At 41.6% G+C, this 20,301-nt stretch overlaps 1 protein-coding gene across 1 annotated transcript in view; it reads left to right on the top strand.

The window, feature by feature from the left end:
• The window catches only part of MTUS2 (microtubule associated scaffold protein 2), a 495,531-nt gene that overhangs the window by 22,518 nt on the left and 452,712 nt on the right, over positions 1-20,301 (top strand).

Raw genomic sequence — 20,301 nt, forward strand, 5'->3', positions numbered from 1 at the left:
TGCTTTAGTGAACAGCCAAGACCACAGAAAGTTTAAAACGTTTGAGAGGAGCTATTCCGAGGGCTGCTGCTGGCCCATATGGCATTTTGTGCAAATTAGACAATGGCACCTCTTCCGCAGACATTTTACTTCCATGTGACGGAAAATTGTCGAACTATACTGATTTTTACAACGAGACACTTTCTTGCCATATGCTGGAAAATTGCAATATAAATAATCAAATTACCCATCTTTAAACCATCGGTGTTGCAACAAAGATGCACAGTTTTTGAAATCGTAGAGATGCTAATGATGTGATCGGTGGCCTCTTAAACATGGTGAACTTGCACAGTACACAACTTGAACAGATGCCAGGCTGGCTTTGCTTTGTTGGGATTTAATTCAGGGTGGACTCTAAGGAAGGGAAACTTTTTATTAAGTCTGGTCATTGGGGCAGAGGATAGAAACAACAGTGTGGGGTATGGCTTTCACTGGACACTTGGGTAGCATGAAAGAAACTTGTTAGAAGGACAGTAGCTTCTATAGGTTTGGAGGCCAGAAGAGGTAGCCTGAGCTTTCTAGGGGTAAAACTAGGAAAGGAAAACCTCAACTTTTATGTTTTAAATCAAATTTATGCGTGAGTTCCTGAGACTTAGTGATATAGAGTGTATATTTTCAGAGTGCCAACCTTACTCAAGCGGGCTTTATTCTGTAGATCACCACCTCTGTGATGGGCTTATTCTGAAAGACTATTTAAACTTGAGTGTTTTGTCCCAGTGAAAGGGAGCTGCTTTCAAAATGTTGAGGGTGTTCATGGAGCACCTGGGTGGCTCAGTCAGTTGGGCAGCCAATTCTTGATTTTGACTCAGGTCATGATCTCATAGTTTCTTGAGTTTGAGCCCCACATCAGGCTCTGTACTGACAGTGTGGAGCCTGCTTGGGATTCTCTCTTGCCTTCTCTCTGCCCTCCTCCCCCACCCTCCAAATAAGTAAATAAACTTTAAAAAGATGTTGAGGGTGTTCAAAATGGATGGATGGCTCTTCCCTGCCTAACAATTTTTTTATTATTATTTTTTCTGCTTAACCGATTTTTAAATTCATCTTCCGATGAGACAAAAAGCTGTGACGTTGATGTTAATGGGTAGATAGCGATTGATAAATACAGGGTAAGGAGGATGCAGCAGTATTTTAGGACAGCAGGTGGAGAATGTGGCTGATGACTGATGTGTTAAAGAACAGATCCGGGAAAAAAACTTAATGCAGTGCTGATAGGTGGCAGTGGTTGCAGGAGTGGTCAGGGTGGTGGTGACAGCCGCCATAATGTTGATGACTCCTATGAGGGAGGACATGGAAGGAAAGGATGCCAGGCCATGGAAACAAAACATGTGGCCTAAGAAGAAGCTTCGGCATCCTTAATGCTGATGACAGAATTGATTAGAGGGAAATTCAAGGAGCTCCTCTTTGTGGAATGCCAAGTTAGTTTTCTTATTGTATCACTTATCTGTCCCCTCCTCTCCCAAAGGACACCACCTTACATTAAGAATGACAATAAAGAGACCATAGAGAGTAGTTCTAATTCCAGTGAATGTTGATGTTTATCTCCCATACCCCAGCTCATGGCCCTCATTGCTTTCGTGTGTGTGTGTGTGTGTGTGTGTGTGTGTGTGTGTGTGTGTTTGTGTATGTGGTGGGGTTGATACTCTGGGTACCGAAGCAGAGGAACACATGGTCAATTCAGAGAACCATTTAGGTGATTTAGGGGAGAGGCCCTGGTGTTGTTTACATGTGAAACCTCTCTCCCCCACCCCTGCCACATATACATGATCTATGTTTTAAAATATTTTTTAAATGTTTATTTATGTTTGAGAGAGACAGAGACAGAATGCGAGTGGGTTAGGGGCAGAGAGAGAGGGAGACACAGAATCAGAAGCAGGCTCCAGGCTCCGAGCTGTCAGCACAGAGGCCGACACGGGGCTCGAACTCATGAGGCATGAGATCATGACCTGAGCCAAAGTTGGACGCTCAACCGACGGAGCCACCCAGGCGCCCCTACATGATCTATGTTTTAAAGAAAGGTATTTTGTGGATGTATTTGTTTTTAATGAGTGGAGGGTGCAGAAGGAAATGGGAAAGCGGATAAGGGAGGCTTATATAAATCAATTCCCTCCCACCCTCGGATAATTGCTTAGATGTTGTTTTGCTTTGTGGATATTAAGTCTGATTTTTTTTCTCTGCTGTCAGAATACCAAGGAAAGAACAACAATAGGAAGATGTTCTGGGGTCTGGTATTTGGCACCTGTGATACTGAGCTGATAAGTTCGTGTTCCATTTTCCTTACGTTTCAGTAGGGAGAAGGATATTTGCAGTTAGAAAATGCTGAGGAAGTCTTTGTGAAAAAACTAGCTTAACAAATGTTAAAATGGCACAGAATAAGGTCCATAACAACAGTCTGGCATTCTCATTGTCATTAATCTTCGTACTTTTGGATTAAAACATTTTATCGCTACGTGGTCCAAATAATCGTCTTGATTGTTTTTAATAAGAGACCCTTTATGTTGATTATATAAAGATGTAATACACTCTCTGACGTAAGAGAGATGTAGAAAGAGTAGCTTTTAAAAAGGAGTCTTAGCGGGGTGTCATACGCTAGAGGTTGTTCGATTAGGCATATAGCACCCTGTATTAATGCATGCTCAATGGAATGGAATCACTTTACAGTGTTTAAATGCCAATAATATCTGACTCAGAGCAAGTGCTCACTTACTCCAGTGCTGTGCTGAGCTGACCACACTCCTTTGTCTTCTTTGTTCCTTAAACACCCTGCGAGGCAGATGGTGCCATGGCCCTCGGTTTGCAGCTGGGGCTCATAGCCAGCCTTGCCCTTACCCACTAGGTCTGCTGCCCCTTTGGACACTGGATGAAATCTTGTAGACTCCTGAAAGTGTTTTTCATTTCTCAAACTCTATGCATTTCAGACCAGCCTGGCTCAGTCCTCATAATATGAAGCCTGATAGCTTCACACATGGAATTGCTTTAAAATTGAGCAAATAATTCTATCATTAGAGGGCACCTGCTGAACAAGGCCAGAGGAATCCTAAAAATAAATTTGCACCACATAATGAGATGTGAGGGAATTGTCGGTTACAATTTGTTTCCCAGAGACCTTAGAGATTTTTGAAGAATATGTTGGGTTTTTTTTTTTTCACCACTAAAGAAGGTCCTGTGATTTGAAAATATCTAAATGTCAAATAGGACCGAAATATTCTCAGATTTTTGAGGATTGGAAGAAACTCAGCAGTGTGTGTGTGTCTTGTTTTCTGCTTTAGCATTGTCTTGAGGAATAGATTAGAAACTCTAGGGTCTCACAGTCCCATTATTTCAGGGAAGGTGAGGTTAATATTCTTCCATATCTGCCTTTTCCTTAGAAAACCCAGGAGAAGAGCCCAAACACATTTTAATATTTAAATCCATAGATGCAGAGCCCAGGATTTTAAGAAATTGGTTATTGGGGGAGGGCAGGCAGAGCGAATAAGTGTCACATGGCTGATCCTGTTAAGATGATGGACACCACGTAGGTTTCTTTGTTGTCTGTTTCTCCGTGTGTCCAAGACTGTACAATTTTCCATGCGCTGCTCTCTTGTACTGTTAGATACATATTATTATCTGGCCTCCGTAGCTAGGAAAGAAACCCGTGTTCTGTCTGAGGCGAGGCCAGATTTTATTCAACTAGGTCATCGGGGCACACACGCGGGGGCCTGGATCGCACTGGCACTGTGTCGTCTTTGGTAATTAAATGGGTAAGCATGCCAGCAGCACACGCGATGGCTTCACTCTCGCTCTTCGAGGCAGATAGCAGGCAGCCGTGTGATACTTGTACACACGTCCAGTTAATGATGAATTACGACGGGAATCCTGGAAGGGCTCCTGCGAGTCTCATGTTAAGTCAGATGAGTTCACTGCAGTTCAAGTTAGCACAGAAATCACAGAAGAATTAAAAATGGATGGGTTATTCAGATGTTTTATGAGTCACTTTGAGAACATCTTAGAATAATGTAGACTCCGCCCGCCCCTTTCCTCTTGGAAGCACTGAGAACCCGAGCTGACATAGCCATTTGGCGGGACTTCCCGGGGCAGCAGCCTGGGACCTTTGTGCGGAGAGATCAGTTGGAGATCCATTTCATGTTCTTCTTTTGAAGGTTGAGTTTGGTTCCAACTATAGGAGAATGAGTTAAATGGCTTTTAAAATACGACTTTTAAAGATTTGCTTTTGCCTGAAAAGGATTTTGTGTTTAGCTTTTCATCGTATTTTTATAGTCATTATTCATTGTACTTGCCGTCCTGACCTTTTAAAATGCTGTGTGCACGCGTGTGTGCGTGCGTGTGTGCGTTTGATGTGCTCTTAGGGTGAGGATACTCCGCTTCGATGCCAGGATGGGCAGGATGACCTTCCCAGAAGTGGTTGTTGACCTGTGCAGGTTGCAGAGCAGCCTCGGCCTGCGTGTCGGGGGGTCACGGGGGTCCACAGCATCTTCTCATCTTGTTCCTGTAGGGCCAGCTCATCATTGGAAAGTAAGCTCCATGGGGGCTGGCATTTGTTCATTCACTGCTGTTTCCTGCCACCGTGGCCACCGAACGCCTGACACTTGCTGGGTGCCCCGTGGACATTTGTAGGATGAGGGAGGCCCACTGGAAGCTGGTGGCTCTGGGGAGTGGGATGCCTTTTTTTTTCCATCTCAACTGGAGGAAACCAAGAAGATGTGTGTAGGCCTTCTGTTATTCTTTCTGCATCAGAGACATAGCGAGAGATCACGGCAAGATTTACGCTTCATTTAAGAAACTGGGGAGAAGCAATCTTTCATTCATGGCATAGAACGTACTCAGTTCAAGTCCTGGCTTTGCAGGCGAGTCCCTGATATGTTGGCTTTCTCTTTATGCTTTTTTATATATAGACAGCTTGTTACGTTTGTCAGTCTGAACCAGAAAGGTCATGAGAAAGGCATGACGAAGGATGGTGTGGCATTTGGTGGGGACACTCTGGGTCATATCTTGGCATTTTGGAGTATGTGACCTGAATTGCATTACAGTTCCCTTCCCTTAAAATGGGATAGCACTTGTCCTGTAGTTCCAGAAGGATCCAATGACATGATAAGGTAGGGCACCCAATAATGTTACAGTGCTGGGCACAAAGGAAATATTGCTTTCCCTTCCAAGTAAGGCCGTGTTTAAAATTGAGGGGCACCTGGAGGGCTCAGTGGGTTAAGCGTCCGACTTTGGCTCAGGTCGCGATCTCACGGTTCGTGGGTTCGAGCCCCACGTCGGGCTCTGTGCTGACAGCTCGGAGCCCGGAGCCTGCTTCGGATTCTGTGTCTCCTTCTTTCTCTGCACCTCCCCCACTTATGCTCTGTCTCTCTCTAAAAAAGTAAACAAAAAAATTTAAAAAGTCTCCTTTGAGAAGCTGACATTTCTAGACTTGCTAAACTTCTTAAAAAAGCGTACATAGTCCCCCCGCCCCTTCTTTCTCAAAATAGGGTATATTAAAGGGTCCTATACAGTAAGTAGGGCTGCTGAAAAGTTGTGGTTTGGCCGAGGAGTCTGTTTAGGCATTCACATAACTGCGCCAATCTGAGCTCGTTTGCTAATGAACCAACATTCTTCCATGTGGAAGCCACATGAGAGCAGACCATGGGGAAATCGAAGCTAAGTTTTGAGGTCTGTCAATCCAGGGTATCCTTCTCCTCAGAGTTTAATTTAGAGGAATAGTGATTCTCTGTAATGACTGCAATGCATGAAAGAATTAGATCGGAAACGCTTGGCCAATTGTAAGTTCTAAGATGTATTTCGGGTCACTGGAGAGGTTTAACATCAACCAAAATGCACGGATACACTTCTGACTCCATCGAGTCAAAAGCTGTATGTGTCTTTTCAATGTTTTAGTTCTGTTCTCTTTTTTTTCCCTCTCTCTTTAAAAGAAATTAAATTATCTGGGCAGATTCATCTCCACAGACTATTATAAATGTGCAAATAATATGCCACTTACGGTGGATTTTTAATAGACTCCTTGTCAGAAGAACTCACGTCTTCTTCCGCTTCACATAGAAGCGGTTCTTGTTATGCATTCAGAAAACAAAGCAGTCTTTCATTTATTAAGAAAATGCATACTTAACAAAACCAATGAATTTTAATAGGAAAAGGGTATTAGGACTCATCATCTTCCTAAAAGGCAGACGTAATCGAAATGATAGTCTGTGAAGCTCCTAGCTCCATAGCACCCCATCAATGCCTTGCAGGGGATTCGTCCTTCTACCTTGCGGTGGGGTTATTTACGAACACACGTTATTTCCATATTGGACATGATGCCTCTTCCATATTGGACATTATGCTTCTTCGGTGGGGTGATCCATGTCTCATTTACTTCAGAATTATTTGACAAAATGCCTTGCACGTAATGGGGCTTAGTTAGTATTTGGTGAATGAAAATGTTGTCTGCCCAAACACGGAGGGCCGGATTCATTATGGTTCTCATTATTTAAGATGGGAATGGTGTGGAAGGGTTGATGTCTGTCTTAGATCCTGTTCAAGCCATCGCACTGGGCTGTCTTTAGGATGGCAAGAGGAACCTGCCAGAAACTCACCTAGGGTAACTTCCTTTCTAAAGTGGGAATATATTGAAATAGGCATGAACGGTTTGGCGTTTCTGTAAATAGAGTGAGTGTCATTTGAGGTTTTTTTGGTGGCATTTTCATTCTCCTTGTTGGAGAAATGGGGATGGGGGTGGAATCTACAGGGTTTTTTTTTTTTTTTCTGCCAGAAGGAAGAGACAGGGGGCACAGGAGCCCTGAGAGGGAAGAGTGATAGTGACTGGTCCCAAAGAAAAGGCAAAAGGACCCACTTCCGAGAAGGAGTCAGGAGAAGGACTCAGTGGGATATCAGGCCTCGGTTAGATTCTAGAAGACATTAAAGATAACTTGAGACTTTTAAAACTTCTTTTGATTGTGTCACTGTCTTCCTTGTTTATTATTTGCACCGTGTCCTCGGTCTCATTACTGCTCTGGCCAATGCCAGGGAATTGATAAGCAGTTGGTAGGGTGGTCTCACAGGGCAGGCCTCGTTGCCCTCCCTACGTGGCCTGATTCCTCCACCTGCACTGTCTGAGGAAACCAGGCAGCTGCCCTGAAGATCGATGCCACTTTGGAGTTATGCTTCCTAAGGCCAGCCGGGCCCCGTATAGCTCCTGCACCTGGGCGTCCGCTGTCAGCTCCGCTCAGCCTTGGGAGAGCGGGAGGGGAAGGTTCATCTAGGCCTTCTCGTCGGACGCACACTGGCATTTACTTACCTGGGCCTTCTGCCTTGGCTGGGCTCAGCCCTCGTATATTTGACAGCCCCCTACATAACCCCACAGGATAATGCTCAGATTCCTCAGCAGAATGTTCCTTTGCACACTCTGTCTTCGATCTGCATTTCCTGCTGCCTGCTCCTTTTTTAGTTCAGCTGTGGAAGTATGTATTAAATGTGAGCTTTGTGATATTTACCAAATACAATTTGGTTTCATGTTTTCCAAGAAATTACCACCTGATGGGATAGACTAGTACGTAAACAGTGGTTTAAAGCGATGTTACGTGGGAAGCATGGAGGTGAGGCTCCATCCTTCCTAAGCCACTCATGGTTAGTATGTCTGGGGATCAGTCAGTATTGATTTGATATTGGTGTTTTATATCTATAGTACTGAATGACAACAGTTGCTGTACCGGAAACTAATTTTAGCTACCGTAAGAGCTGTCAGAGTCAAAAGAAATAAATTATACTCAGTGGTGTCTAGTCTGGCAAGAGACTAATACATACCGTTGACCCTTGAACTTGTGGGGATTGGGGGCCTGTCATCCCCCAGTGCAGCTGAAAAGTCATCTGTGACTTTTGATTTCCCCAAACTTAACTACTAATAGCCTGCAGTAGACCAGAAGCTTTACCGACAACATAAACGGTTAGGTTATATTTTGTGTGTTATCTGTGCCGTGCACTGTATTCTTACAATAAAACAAGCCAGAGAAAAGAAAACGTTATTGAGGAAATCATGAGGAAAACACATTAATAGTACTATGCTGGGAAAAACCCACGTATAGTGGGCCTAGTCAAACCCAGGCAAAGGCCAGTCTCCCACAAAGGATTTTCTGACCTAAAATATCAGTTGTGTCAGAGTTGGCAAAGCTCTGGTCTGGATGCCTGACCTATGTTGCTCATATTCACTAGAGAATTTTATAAGGTCTCAAACCAAGTGTGCCCATAAAGATATTTAAAAAGATGATTTTGAACCAAAGAGGGTTGGAGGGCTAGATTACAGGCGGAGTGATTCGTAGCAATTTTTCATTGGTGATGGTGACCCTCTTTTATTTTGGCCTTTGCTACATGTCTTTTTAATTTTTTTAACAAGCTCTCTTAAAAATCGAGGCATCATCGACATACAATATTTTGTGAGTTTCAGGTGCGCGACATTGTGGTTTGATATTTTTATCCACCGCAAAATGATCACCCTGATACATCTAGCTGTCACCCTACCTGTCACCCTACAAAGTTAACACAATTATTGACTGTATTCTCCATGCTGTACATGAATCTCTGTGACTTAATTATTTTATAACTGGAATTTTGTATTTCTTGATCCCCTTTACCCATTTTGTGTCCACCCCTCACTCCCCTCCCCTCTGACAACCCCCGGTCTGTTCACTGTATCTATGAGTCTGATTTTGCTTTGTTTTGTTGCTTAGATTCCACATATGAGTGAAATCATATGGTTTTTGTCTTCCTCTGAATTATTTTGCTTAGTATAATACCTTCAGGATCCAACCATGTTGTTGCAAATGGCAAGATTCCATTCTTTTTATGGCTTCTTTATTCATTCCTCTTCTTTATCCATTCATCTATCAATGGATTCTTGGGTTGTCTGTAAATCTTGGCTTTAGTAAATAATGCTGCAGTGAACATAGGGGAGCATATATCTTTTTGAATTAGTATTCTCATTTTCCTTGGATAGACACCCAGTAGTGGAGTTGCTGGATCATGTGGTAGTTCTATTTTTAAGTTTTTGAGGAACCTCCATACTGTTATTCATTGTAGCTGTATCAATTTACATTTTTTTGGTAAATATTTAACATGTAAGCATTAAACAACACACTACTGCACAAGCAACAGGCCGAATAAGAAATCAAACAGCAAATCAAAGTATGTCTCAAAACAAAAGAAAAAGAAAATACAATATTACAAAACCTATGCGATGCAGCAAAAGCAGATGTTAGAGTGAAATTAATGCTGTAAATGCTTCTATTAAGAGAAACACGTTCAAATAAACAACATTGCACCACAGCAATTGGAAAAAGAACAAACATAGCTGAAACTTAGTAGAGGAAGGCATAAAAAAGAAGAATCAGAAGTAAATAGGAGAGAGACCAGAATAAACAATAACATGATATGGAAAGAAATGACCAGCTTTTCAAAAAAAATTTTTGGCAGTGCTTTAACTACATTAAGAAAAAGAGAGAGAAGACTCAAAAACCAAAATGAGAAATGGAAGAGAGAATACAACAGGTGACCACGGAAATACATAGTGTGATAATAGATTACTTTAAACAATCATATACTAACAAACAAATCAGATAACTTAGGGAAAAAAATCAGCTAATTCTTAAAAGCTCACAAGTTACCATGATTGAATCCTGAATCTGGACTCCAAGAAATAGGAAATATTCTTAGACCAGCGGAAGTTAAATTAGAAATAAAAAAATCTTCCAGCCCAGAAAAGCCTAAGACCACATGGTTTCATTGGCGAGTTCTACCAAACATTAAAAAAAAAAAATAATTAATGACGGTCTTTATCAAAATCTTACAAATAACAGAATAGGTGGAACTCATTCAAAATCTTTCCATGAGGCCAGTGCTACCCTGACACCAAAGTAAGATAAAAGCAATATGAGAAGAATAAAGTCTGGTTTGTCTGATACAAGTATCACTGTTCCAGCTTTCTTTTGACATCCGTTTGTGTGATGAATGTTTCTCCGTCCTTTCACTTTCAATATGCAGGTGTCTTTAGGTCTAAAATGAGCCTCTTGTCAGCAGCACATAGATAGGTCTGGTTTTTTGTTAATCTACTCTGACACTGTATGTCTTTTGATTGGAATGTTTAGTCCACTTACTTTCAAAGTCATTATTGATAGATAGGTATTTATTGCCATTTTATTACTTGTTTTGTCATTGTTTCTGGAGATTTTCTCTGATCCTTTCTTGTCTTTGTCACTTTTGGTCTCTCCTTTGCACTCAAGGAGTCCCCTTTAATATTTCTGGCTTAGTGGTCATGACCTCCTTTAGTCTTTGTTTGGGAAACTCTTTATCTCTTCTCTTCTGAATAGAGTACTCTTGGCTACAGATTTTTTCCCATTCAGCACTTTGAACATAGCATGCCAGTCCTTTCTGGCTTGCCAAGTTTCTGTTGAGAAATCTCCAGCTAGCCTTATGGGGTTTCCCTTGTAAGTTAAGGACTTCTTCTGTCTCACAGCTTTTAAGATTTTTTTCTTTGTGCCTCCTGGATCTGGATGTCTGTTTCCTCCCCCAAATTAGGGAAATTTTCTGCTATTATTTCTGGAAATAAATTTTTTTTGCCCCATTTTCTCTCTCTTCTTCTTCTGGGACTCCTATAATATGAATGTTATTATGTTTGATGGAGACACTGAGTCCTCCAAGTCTATTCTCGTGTTGCATAATTCTTTTGTTCGGCTTCTTTATTTTCCATTATTTTGTCTTCTGTATCACTTATTCGTTCCTCTGATTCTTCCAGCCTGCTGTTCATTGAATCAAGCCTGTTTCTAGTCTTGTTTATTGTACTCTTTCTTCATCTCTGATTCTTTTTTAACTCTTCTATCTTTATTGTAAGAGTCTCCCTGATGTCTTCTATTCTTTTCTCAGGCCCAGTGAGCATCCTTAGGGTTGTTTCTTTAAATTCTCCATCAGGTATGTTACTTATATCCATTTTGCTTAGATCTCTGGCTTTGGCCTTATTTTGTTCTTTCATTTGGGATAAATTCCTCCATCTTGGCATTTTTTATTAGTCTCTGCTTCCTTCTCTGTGTTACAAAAGCCAGTTATGTCTTCTGCTCCTGAAAGCAATGGCTTAACGAAGAAGAGGGCATGTAGTGCCCAGGGCCTGGCACTTCAGGGAGTGTCTCTGGTGTGTGCTCTGCTGTTGTGTTTTGGTTGCTCTATCCTTCAGGCTAGTGGTCTGCAGAGGCTCTCCTTGCCTTCTATGGGAACTGTTTGGTCCCTGGCCTGAATGTGGTGAGTTTTAACTAGGTGTGCTCTGGTCTGCATGTGAAATGAGACCTGACACCACGTCCACCAGAACTGAGGCCCTGCAGAACTCTCTGGCTGGGAGATGTGGGCAGGGACCTTTGTTGGTCTTCTGGGGAGGGGGCATACCACACTGGGACTGAGGCACACTTGATTGAGAAGGGCAGTCCCACCATGGGACTGGTTTTGATTTGCATTTCCCTAATGATTAGTGGTGTTGATCATCTTTTCATATGCCTGTTGACTGTATGCCTTTTTTGGGAAGAATGTCCATTCAGATATTCTGTACGTTTTTAAATTGGATTGTTTACTTTTTGTTACTGAGTTGTAGGAGTTCTTTGTATATTTTGAATGTTAACCCTTATTTGATATATGACTTGCAAATGTCTTCTAGTAAGTAGGCTGTCTCCTAATTTGTTGGTGGTTTCCTTCACCATGTGGATGCTTTTAATTAGATGCAATCCTATTTGTTTATTTCTGCATTTGTTTCCCTTGCCTTTGGAATCAAATAAAAAAAATTACTAAGATCAGTTACTTAGTAATCAAAAAACATTTAGTAATCAAAAAATGACTAAGGTCAAGGAGTTAAGTGCCTATGTTTTCTTCAGAGTTTTATGGTTTCACATCTTACATTCAAATCTTTGAGTTAATTTGTACATATGGCATAAGATAACGGTCCAGTCTTTCTTTTTGCATGTGGCTGTCTAGTTTTCCTCATACCATTCATTGAAGAGATTCTTTTCTCCGTTGTGTATTCTTTTTTCCTTTGTTGAAAATTAAATGATCATATATACATGGGTTTATTTCTAGGCTGTCTCATCTGTTCCATTGATCTATGTGTCTGTTTTCATGCCAGTACCATACTGTTTTGATTAGTATAGCTTTATAGTATAATTTGAAATCGGGGAGCATGATACCTTTGGCTTTGTTTTTCTTTCTCAAGATTGTTTTGCCTATTTGTGGTCTTTTTGTGGTTCCATAGGAATTTTAGAATTATATGTTCATTTTTTATGAAAAATGACATTGGAATTTATCAAAATTCCCTATCAAAGGGATTGCATTAAATGTATAGATTGCTTTGGGTAGTATGGACATTTGAACAATACTAATTGCTCTAGTCCATGAGCACAGAATACCTTCCCATTTATTTGTGTCTTCTTCAGTTTCTTTCATTAATGTCTTATAGTTTTTTATTGTACAGGTCTTTCATATCCTTGGTTAAGTTTATTCCTATTTTTTTCTGATGCAATTGTAAATGGGATTATTTCCTTTTCTGATAGTTCATTATTAGTATATCAAAATGCAGCAGATTTTTGCAAATTAACTATGTATCTTGCAGTTTCACTGAGTTCATTTATTAGTTTTAATGGTTTTTTTTGGTGGAGTGTTCAGGATATCCTATATATATAGTATTATATCTACAAATAGTGATAATCTTATTTCTTCCTTTCCAATTTGGATGCCTTTCCTTTCTTCTTCTTCCTACTTGCAGTGGCCAGGCCTTCTGGGAATATGTTGAATAAAAGTGAGGAGAGTGGGCATCCTTGTCTTGTTTCTGATTTTAGAGGAAAAGCTTTCAGCTTTTCACTGTTGAGTATATTAGCTGTGGACTTTTTCATACATGGCCTTTATAATGTTAAGGTACATTCTGTCTATACCCAGTTTGTTGAGGGTTTTTATCATAGATGAATGGATTTTGTCAAATGCTTTTTCTGCATCTATTAAGATGATCATATTATTTTTATCTTTTATTTTGTTAATGTGGTATATCACACTGATTGGTTTGCAGATGTTGAACCATCCTTCTATCCCTGGAATAAATCCCACGTGATCATGGTGTATGATTCTCTAAATGTATTATTGAATTTGGTTTGTGAATATTTTGTGGAAGGTTTTGCATCTGTGTTCATTGGGGATGTTGGTCTGTAATTTTCTTTTTTTGTGGTGTCCTTGTCTGTTTTTGATATCAGGGAAATGCTGGCTTTGTAAAATGAGTTTGGATGCTTTCTCTCTTCTTTTTTCTTCAAGAGTTTCCATCTTCTCAGAATGTTTGAGAAAATTCACCAGTGAAGTCATCTGGCCCTGGACTTTTGTTTGTTGGCAGGTTTTTGATTACTTACTCAGTCTCCTTACTAGTAACCAGTCTATTCAGATTGTCTATTTCTTCATGATTCAGTCTTGGAAGATGGTATGTTTCTAGGAATTTATCCATTTCTTTTAGGTTGTCCAGTTTGTTGATGTATAATTTTTCATAGCAGTCTCCTATGATTTTTTGTATTTCTGTGGTATCAACTATAACTTCTCTTTCATTCTCACTTTATTTATTTTAGCCCTCTCTGTTTTCTGCTTGTTGAATCTAGCTAAAGGTTTACTTATTTTGTGTGTTTTTTCAATGAACCAGTTCTTAGTTTCATTGATCTTTTCTATTGTCTTTTTAGTCTCTATTTCATTTATTTCTGCTCTCATCTTTATTATTTTCTTCCTTCTACTAACTTGGGCTTTGTTTTTCTTTTTCTTTTTCTTTTTTTATAGTTCCTTTAGGTATACAGTTAAATTGTTTGAGATTTTTCTTGTTCCTTGAGGTAGGCCTCTATTGCTATGAACTTCCTTCTTAGAACCACTCTTGCTGCTTCCCACAGAGTTTGGTATGTGTTATTTCTGTTTTCATTTGTCTCTAGGTGTTTTTTGATTTCTTCTTTGGCTTATTCTATGTCCCAGTAGTTTGTTCTGTAACATGTTGTTTAATCTCCATGCATTTGTGGTTTTTCTGGGTTTCTTCTTAAAATTGATTTCTAGTTTCATACCATCGTAGTTGGAAAAGATGCTTTATATGATGTAAATATTTTTCAATTTGTTAAGATTTGTTTTGTGACCTAACATGATCTATCCTGGAGAATGTCCCATGTGCACTTGAGAAGAGTGTGTATTTTGCTGCTTTAGGATGAAATGTTACGTTACCTATTATGGGACATTTAAGGCCTTAACAAGTTTGTTTTTATTAATTAATAAGATAAATTGATTATTGATTAGTGTATTTTGGAGAATGTTACACGTGTATCCCTAGTCTCTAGCACAGACTCTGTAACATAGTGCACAATTAATATGCATTTTGGGTGACTGCATAAATGCATATATTCCTGGAGATAATAGCATTTTATTTGTTTTCCAAATACTTCTTTTGACCTTTGATGGTTAACTAAATGGAAAATATGCTGCCAAAGTTGACGAAAGTCATTTGAAAGATTCAAAGAGAGTGTTAAGTCAGTAAAATAAGACACCTGGCTCTCCCAAAGGGAGAAGCTAGGAATTCATTGTCTCTAATATCAGCTTGTTTGGAAAGCTGAACAGGCAGAAAGTACAGCAGAAGTTCACAGAAGCCCGCTTGGTCCAGAGCCACAGAGGAATATGGTACAAGCAAACAGCTGTACCAAAAAGCCAGCTCAACACAGAGCCTCTAGTAGGAAAACAAGTGGGCATAATACAGAGTCCATAGAGGAAACAGAAACTCAGCTTAACGGTCATGCTGCCATCAGCCAGGGACACAGACTGTTGGAATGAGAGCAAGCTCAGAAAACCCTGCGCTGCCTCAGGGATGCTTCTGTGCCGGTTCCACCGGGATCAGTTCTTCCCAGTTTCTCCCTCACTCGTTTCCATGTATGAACCCTTTGCTCCAGCCAGATTTCCCTGCTTATTTTCTAACCGTGCCTCATGCTGCCTCGACCCGGTTTTGTTCCCCATGCTCTTCTCTCTGGAATGCCATTTTCATTCTCCTCTCTATCCTTGATTTGTTTCCAAGACCCAGTTCAAGTTCTGCGCCCTCTGCGAAACCTTTTCTAAATGTTTCCGCATCAGAAAATTTTAAGTGAGGCCTGCATCCTTCCCATTCCACCAAATTCAGGAAACGACGTGCAGTCATGGTTTATGAGCAGGACTTAAAGAGGACAGCAGTCAGCACATTGCATGTGGAATGCGAATCCCAGAGCGAGGAGGTGGGTAGAGGTAAGGAGAGCACCAGGAGGACTCCATTCTATAGAAACCTCAGGTGTTTACAGAAAATTAACTGGAGAGAAATTCATCTTTTTATGGTCATCGAAGCGGGCATTAAGAACAGGAGAGCATCCCCCTTCTGTCCAGCAGGGACCCATTGGATGAATGCTCACAGGCAGCGACGTTTGGCCAGAGTCTGTGCACAGCACCCTGCCTTCTGGCTTAAAATCTGCGTGAAGGTTTTGGCAGTCCCTACCTGGACAAAGAAGGGATGGGAAGTGCTTTTAACTTGTCTTCAAACTCCAGACAAAAATGTAAATGCTAACCTAACATTAGGCAGAGGTTCCCCCATGCACAGGACGCCATTCCGGTTTTTGGATACAGGTGGAAATTAGCCGGCCCTTGTTTCCTTGGGGTCCAGGTACAACATGGGAGGAATGTGTGGCTCTTGCTGTGCCCTGGTCTTGGCTCTAAGCTCAGGGAGTGAGGCTCGTTCTGCTAATTGGCCAGAGCCAACCCCACGGGGCTAAGTACTCCTGTCAGGATCACCAGGGACCCTCTTCCCAGAAAGCGTATCTGGGAGTTTAGCAATATTGGATAGAATTCCCCAAAGCAGTGGGTTTGATCACCTCTGTTGAGAAGAGCAATATTAAAAACATAAATTGCCCAGAGGGTATGCTTAACATTAAAATGCGAAGCAGTGGTAGGGAGAAGAGACTTGTAAAAATGAAGTTTAATTTTGCTACAGAGAACTTTCATTCTTTGTGCGGCATTTCTTGAGGATATCTGAACCACCCCTGAGGTCGGTCTTTAGCCAGTTGATTCATTTTACAGCAAAATCTCAGACAGATACATTAAAATTAAACCTCCTGCTGGGTGTTAAAATTTCATTATCAAACCTGTCCTTATTACAAGTACTTGTTTTCTATTCATATGAGACCACTGGGTAGAGAAAACTTACCTTGATTTTTGTAATCAGAATATTCAGTTGCCTGTTTAATGTGGTTTCATTTAGTTTTGGATGTAAATTTCCCCTTTTGGTGTGCAGCCGGGTTTATCAGTTGCCAAAGAGGAGAGGAATATCGCTGTTAAATGCAATGATCATTTATTTGCAAGTTAAAACATATTCTGAAAAGGATGAGAGCTTATTCTTGCCTGAAGCTTGTTTGTTCTGTGAGAGCTTCGAGGTGCCTCTGAGGGTTGTTTCTGTGCTGTGTTTGTTCCTGTGTCTTAGCGGTAAGGTCTATTCCTATTCCAGCGAACTCCTTTACTCATGTTGGTACTGGGAGTAGAGGAAAGTGAGGAAATGAATCTGGAGTGGACCTGTGAGAAATAAGAAACCTGCAACACTTGTGTGTAATTTACATGCAGGGCTGGTGATTCTGAAAGCTTCCGAATTGTATTTTTAAATACCATCGTGCGAGCGCATGCATTTGGATACTGACATTGATGGAAGTCATCTTAGATGACCCAAATGTACCTGAAGCCCTGGGGTTGGTTCTGGTCTACAAGTAAGGAAATGAGACTACTTGTTTCAAAAACATTATCACCCTTCACCCACCCACCCACCCACCCACCCCCAACACACACACGTGTGTGCGCGCGCGCGTGTGTGTGTGTACGTGTGTGCATTAAATAATTTGGAAAATATATTTTGAGTGACCATTATGCATCAGGTACTCTGCGTCTGTCATGGTTGCAGAGATAAACGTGATGTATATAGTACAGTGCTTGCCTTCCAGGCGCTTTGAGTCTGCGAGGAGATACAGTGAGTAGCAGCTGTGGTACAGGTGAAAAGGGCTCTGAGCAGGGGCATGACGTGCCTTTAGTTCTGGGGGCCCTTCTTAGAACTGCGCATTCTAGAAAGGGAATCTGGTAGAGAAGTGAATGTTTATTTGCAAGAGGCTTGTGCAGGCGAGGAGCCCATGGGAAGTGTGCAGGGCGAGGGAGCTCCTGGGAAGAGCCTGCGATCCACCGTTGGGCCTTGGGCCCATTTCCCCAACGGGCCAGACTGCCGGTGACATCGTACTCTGCCCCTCCACGCGTCTTCTCCACACAGCAGCCGGGGGGAGCCTTTGGAAGCTCATTCAGACAGCATTGCTGTTCTGCTCACAATCTCCACCGGCTCCCATCACCCCAGTGCTTCGCCCCCTAGCTCCTCACGTGCCGACCGCTGGCCTCCTTGCTGTTCCTCAGGCGTATCTGCCGTCTTCCCGTCCCTGTTTGCCTGTGTCCCCTCTGCTTGCAGGACGCCCCCTGTGTGTGGTGTGCGGCTTGCTCCAGGGGACCCTCGGAAGGGCGCTGTCTGCCCACGCATCCGTAGCACCCCTGCACGCTCTGCCCTCTTTATTCTGACTTCTGTCCTTCTGAACATCATCACTCCGTTACATGGTCATTTGTTCGTCCGTCTCGACTGCAGTGTAAACTCGGGGAGGAAGCCTTGTTCTCTGCTGTGTTCCCGCACCTAGAGTGGCGTCTGGCACATGGGAGACGCTCGGTGAGTACCCGCTAGATGAAAAAGTGAATGAAGGCAGTGGAGAAACATAGTTCGGGGATGGTAATTGGGAGCGTTGTCCTCGCTGGCTCGTGAAAAGACAAATCAAAATGGTCTTCTGTAAAATATATTAGTTTCTGAGCAACATACATTCAGAGGATTTCTAAACTGTTGGAAAACATTTCCCTGCCAGATATCTATGGACAGGCAGTGGCAGATTATCTGAAATAGGTCTGATTTTGTGTTGTAATTAACACCTATACTAAATGTTCTGTCGTTTCAAATATAGTACTTCATTTGGATTCAGTTGGAAGTTTGCACAGTGGGAGAGAGAGGGAGAAGTTCAGTGTGTGTTTGTGTGCAGTGTAGTTTTAAAGGGTTAAACAAATCCCATATAAATTATTTTCTTCTACTGATTTTGCATTTGAACATGCATTTGGTCATGAAGGCAGCAGCACGTTGACTGTGAAAACGATCTCTTGTTTTTTATGTTCCTGGGGCGCCTGGCTGGCTCAGCTGGTTCAGCATCTGACTCTTAATTTTGGCTCAGGTCATAATCTCATGGTTCTTGAGTCTGAGCCCTGGTTCCAGCCCCACGTTGAGCCCTGCCTTGGGCTCCACGCTGGCAGCGTGGAGCCTGCTCGGGATTCTCTCTCCCTCTCTCTCTCTGCCCCTCCCCTACTCAGACATATGCTCTCTCTCTTTCTCTAAACAAATAAACGTTAAAAAAAAGTTAAAAAATCCCATATAAAATATTTTCTTTTACTAATTATGCATTTGTTAAACTGTTTGAACATGCATTTGATCATGAAGGCAGCAGCACTTTGACTGTGAAAACGATCTCTTGTTTTTTATGTTCCTGCAGGATATGTGGAGCCTCTTTTCTCGTGGGCTGTGTCCAGAGTGGGTGCCCTGGGGAGGCCCATAAAATTCCTTTGAGGGTAGAGGATGGGACAGAAACGAAGCTTTTGTAATTTTGCTTAAAGGGTAGCCACACACAACTTCACTTGGTCTACTGTAGTGTTCTGGACTGAGATACTCAGGGGCAGCAGTGGGAGGTCACATCTGGGCGTGGGGGAAGAGAGACCCCCCACACCCTTGTCCCTTTTGCGGTCTGTGTGCAGCGTTAAGTAGATTTGCAGATTACGTTATCTAGTTTTATTTATTTCTTTTTTATTTCGTTTTACTTTTTTTTTAGTTTAAGTTTTATTTAGCTTTATGGTTTTAAGAACTGCTTTCAGTTTACAGTAAAATTGAGAGACAGGTACAGATGTTTCCCAAATGTTCTCTTTCCTCACACACACATAGCATCTCCTATTATCAGCATCCCCTACCAGAAGGGTACATTGTTACCAAGGATGAACCTACCCTGATACGTCATAATCGCCCAAAGTCCATTGTTAACCTTAAGGTTCACTCTTGGTGTAGATTCTATGGGTTTGGACAAATGTGTAATGATGTATATCCATCACTGTAATCTTAGAGTATTTTCACTGCCTGAAAAGTCCTCTGTGCTTTGCCTATTTATCTCTCTTCCCACTTCTATGTGTGGCCACCACTGATCCTTTTACTGTACCAATAGTTTTGCTTTTTCCAGAACGGCATATGGTTGGAATTACGCGGTATGTAGCCTTTTCAGATTGGCTTCTTTCACTTGGTGCATATGAGGGCCTCCACCTCTTCTTCATGGCTTGGTAGTCCATTCGTTTTAAAGCTGAATAGTAATGTATTGTGTGGATGTCCCACAGTTTATTTATCCATTCGCCTACTGAAGGGCATCTTGGTTGCTTCCAGCTTTTGGCAGTTATGAATAAAGCTGCTATAAATATCTGTGAGCAAGTTTTTGGGTGAATATAAGTTTTCACTTCCTTTGGGTAAATACTGAGGACCATGACTGATGGATCATATGGTTAAAGTATGTTTAGTTGTATAAAAACCATTGAACTGTCTTCCAAAGTGGCTGTATTATTTTGCATTCTTACCAGCAATGAATGAGACAATTTCTATTTCCGTTGCTCCACATCCCTGATAGTATTTAGTATCGACAGTGTTCTGGATTTGGGCCATTCCAGTAGTGTTGAGTGGTATCTCATTGTTATTTTAATTTGCATTTCCCTGATTACATATTTTCTTTCTTTTTTTTTTTTTTTAAATTTTTTTAGAGAGAGACAGAGCATGAACGGGGGAGGGGCAGAGGGAGGGAGACACAGAATCTGAAACAGGCTCCAGGCTCTGAGCCATCAGCACAGAGCCCGACGCGGGGCTGGAACTCACGGACCGCGAGATCATGACCTGAGCTCAGGTCGGACGCTCAACCAACTGAGCCACCCAGGCGCCCCATGATTACATATTTTCATGAGAGCGTCTTTGTGTGTGTGTGTGTGTGTGTGTGTGTGTGTGTGTGTGTGTGTATGTATATCCATATATATTTTTTTTCTGTCATTCTTTTTTTTAATATATGAAATGTATTGTCAAATTGGTTTCCATACAACACCCAGTGCTCATCCCTAAAG

The sequence above is a fragment of the Panthera uncia genome (genome assembly GCF_023721935.1).
Source record: "Panthera uncia isolate 11264 chromosome A1 unlocalized genomic scaffold, Puncia_PCG_1.0 HiC_scaffold_16, whole genome shotgun sequence".
Lineage (NCBI taxonomy): Eukaryota > Metazoa > Chordata > Mammalia > Carnivora > Felidae > Panthera > Panthera uncia.